Genomic DNA, 3,815 nt, shown 5'->3' with positions numbered 1-3,815 from the left:
GTGTGTTAGTGTCAAATAGTAAAGGTGTGAACTAAATAAGGTTTAATGTGTGTTTGTGTTTACTCGATAAGTAGTCTGGTAAACAAAATCGTAAAGTTTAATAATTAATCATAAGCGTTCGTAGGTATTAATTTGTAACCGCCAAGCAGCAGTTATTTTGAACTACATTCAATAGTTTCAAAATAAAAAGGTTGAGTTTATAAAATACAATATTACATGTTACAATTTTCTATATATCACTGCATAGTAAATATCTAACTAATAAATTGGTACTTATATGCATTGGTTGTACTCTATTCGCGTTAAGTTAATTGAACTTTAGTAGGTATCTCAAGATGACCTGAAAATACTACTACTATAAATACTAGAAATGTTAATTTCTTCTACTTTTTTGATATTTCTAAGATTTACGCTTTTACATTTGGGTCCATATTTCAAATATTGATTTAACTGTAGTGAAATATTTAATCAGTTAATCGGGATATTCTAGTGTCAATGACATGGAGAGTGGGTGCAGTCATAATATAAACATTGTTCCATTTCACGCATAAAAAAGTGTCGTAAAATTGAGTTTATTTAGAATTTTAGCATCTTGAAGACACGAGTAAGTAGTTTTATTACTGGCTGTGCTTAGGTTTGGCCGTTATTTTCTGTCTATTGATTCAGAGTGTACACTTCTATAAGTTTGGCAAACTTTTTTTACCATTAATACTTACCATGTAGTTACCATATACTTATGTAAAGGTGGTAACATTGGTAACTAAATTCATGTGATCAATTAGGACTTTGACCTTTAAGTTTTTGTTGATTCACAAGTCCGGTTCCTCGAGATTATTACAAATATTGGCTTATCTGAAATAGTTCCTACTAATTTGACTGTTTAGTGTTTAGTGCTTAGGATTTCAGCATGCGTTGAAGCTTTAAATGCAACCGTTAATCTGTGTACGTTTCTATCAAATAAGTTTTGATTCAATTGGAATTTTAAATTTATTTTAATTACACATATGTACAATGTACATGTGTGTGCATTGTAATTATTGTCAAGAATTTGTTCGATTATATGATAATTTATGTAAATAGTGTACTGACTATTGAGTGCTAGTTCCTCTGACTTATTTCTGGGTATGTATAATTAGATTTTTTTCCTTTTAGATAAATTGAAACAGTAATTACGAATTACGTATAGGGAAGATTTTGATAGTGACTATTACAACCTCAGAGTATATAGGCCAAAATACCAACATTTATTTAACACATACAACTATTTCACTCTATTTCAAATAATTATAAAATGTCGAACATCTATTTCGTATATGTAAGGTAAATTCCACATGTGTTACAAACCTGACATACTTGGCATAGTACAATAATAATTACAATTGGCGACCTTGTACTAAGTTAAACTTTCTCGTAATTACACGTCTCTACCTCTCTTTTCCTTTACGAAAAAATGGGTTGTGAAAACCTCGTGCAATTATTGTAAATAAAACAACAGTAATAGTTTTTCATCATATTATGTTGATTACATAATCTAAAAAAATAAACTAGTAAGTAGATCAGATCACTAGTAAGTAGACAAGGGTTAGACTGAATCAAGACTGTTATGTTATTACGTTTGTTTCGATTTATCTCAGAGTTCGTTAGTTACTTGAATGATTTACATGGCTTGGTGCCAATTACATAAACCACATAAAATTTAAACAATAAATTTAATTATATTATAATATTATTTAATTATTAAGTGAGATACGACGATGTGTGAACGTGTGCATAGATGAGGAAACCGTATACATTGGGAAATTCACGGTATCAATACTGTTTTTATAAGACTTTTAACGGGTTTTATAACCTTTTTCGTGGAAGATCAATGCTTCTTTATTTTTTATTAATGTCATTTCAATTTTCGGATATATTTCATAAGATTCTTTATTAGAGGATAACTTTAACGTTGTCATCTAAGTTCTGATGAAATAAATAAATATGGTTGTTATGTTATATCAATTTAAAACTCATTTTTGACCATTTTCAGTCGGATTAGTACGATTGTGTCAGTTTTCTCACTGGGTTAGGCACGTTACTCATATTTCGCAGGTAATGTGTGGAAAAGGTGATGTTTATAACTTAATCTTTCTATTGTTTGAAATAATATAAAGTACCTAATGCCTTTAGGATTCCCAGAGTTATGGAGGTAATAGTCCATTCCATACATAAATCGTAAAACTTGGTCAGGTCAGGTTGATAAATGTGTTGCAAATGATATTTTATTTATTTGCTTTAGCGTTCCGGTTTTTGAAAAATCTGTATAGATTTTTTTTAATTAACCTTGAAAAAAGTCAAACCACTTTACATATTTAGTAACGACTAGCAACTTAAAAAAAATTAGAACGCTAGACACCGCAAGACACCAATTAATGAAAACAAAACATATTTTGCTTTTGGTTCCAGATTTCTTCTTAGGGGCGTTGGGTGTCGTGTGATGTCTAAATCATAAATTAATACTTTGACTGCCAACAAAAATTTGTTAAAGGCAAATCCTACGCTAGCGCCGGTAATCTTTACCCCCCAGGGCGGTTAATGTGTTAAGGATGATTTAATTTTGTGGTCATTTAAATTTTCGAATGGTATTTTTGCTTCACGGAACCCCGCTAAACATATTTTAACACATACGTACGCGGACGTCGCGTCGGCTAAATACTATGAAAGAAGTTGGTCGATGTTGTCGCGGTCAAATTCGAGGAGGTAATCAGTGTTTGCACATCGAGGCCTCCGTACCTCTAGAGCACTTAATCTGTTGATCGTCACAGACATATAAACAATCATAATGGGGTATCTAGTAGATTGTCTTTTAATGACCTTCTAATGAAGTCTACTTACAAAATAAATTTTCTTACACCTTTTGTTCCACAACAGAGCTAAACAGCAGTGCACATTATGAGATGTAAACACTTACACTTAGTTCGTTGTAAATTATGAAAGTGTATTACTTTAAACCTATTGCAAATTCAGACTTCACCTCTATGTTAACAATTTAAATAATTGCAGTTTCATCGTAACTCATGAAAACCGAGACCTTTGTGCTAACTCAAAAAGTATATTTTATTGAAGGACTTTTGAAACGGCAAAAATTTTTGTTTGCCACTCAAGTAAATCATGTCAAAATCTTTTATTAATCTGTGTTGAACATCTATGTAACTATCCATCCGACTCTATTTAACCAACAAATATTCTTCTGGTATAGAATGTATGTATCTAAAATGTTTCCTCCATTAATTAAATAAAAAAATATCATAGGCGTACAATTTAAGTTAAACAAATAATTCAATTAAATGTTTTGTAGACTAACCTTTTGACGGGTTAATTGGTTTTTAATTATTTTTACGAAATACAATTTACATAATGTAAACATGTCTCAATTAATGTAATTAGGTAGAAAATACAAAGTAAAGGAGCAACTAGGGCAAGGGTAGAAATAAAAAGAAGTTGTATCTACTCGTCGAACAATGTACATTAGAGTATTTTTATTTATTTCAGTACAAACAGATTATATTTTAGACATTAAATACCAAATGATCAGCGACGCTATTCTACGCTACGCTATTCTAAAAAAGAAAAGAAAGAAAGAAAAACATTTATTTCACACGCAAAAGAAACAAATGGCATGTAGGTACAGTTTATGAAAAGATTTGTATAATAATATTATATATTGTATGGATTTTATAGGATGTTACTCAGAGTGGAGTAAAAGGAGGGTAGGGAGGTCTTTGCCCTGCAATGGGACGATCATGGCTGAAAATGGAAACGTAACAAAAATGAAT

Source organism: Spodoptera frugiperda, chromosome 20 (genome assembly GCF_023101765.2).
Source record: "Spodoptera frugiperda isolate SF20-4 chromosome 20, AGI-APGP_CSIRO_Sfru_2.0, whole genome shotgun sequence".
NCBI lineage: Eukaryota > Metazoa > Arthropoda > Insecta > Lepidoptera > Noctuidae > Spodoptera > Spodoptera frugiperda.
Note: the sequence above shows the minus strand (reverse complement) of the source record.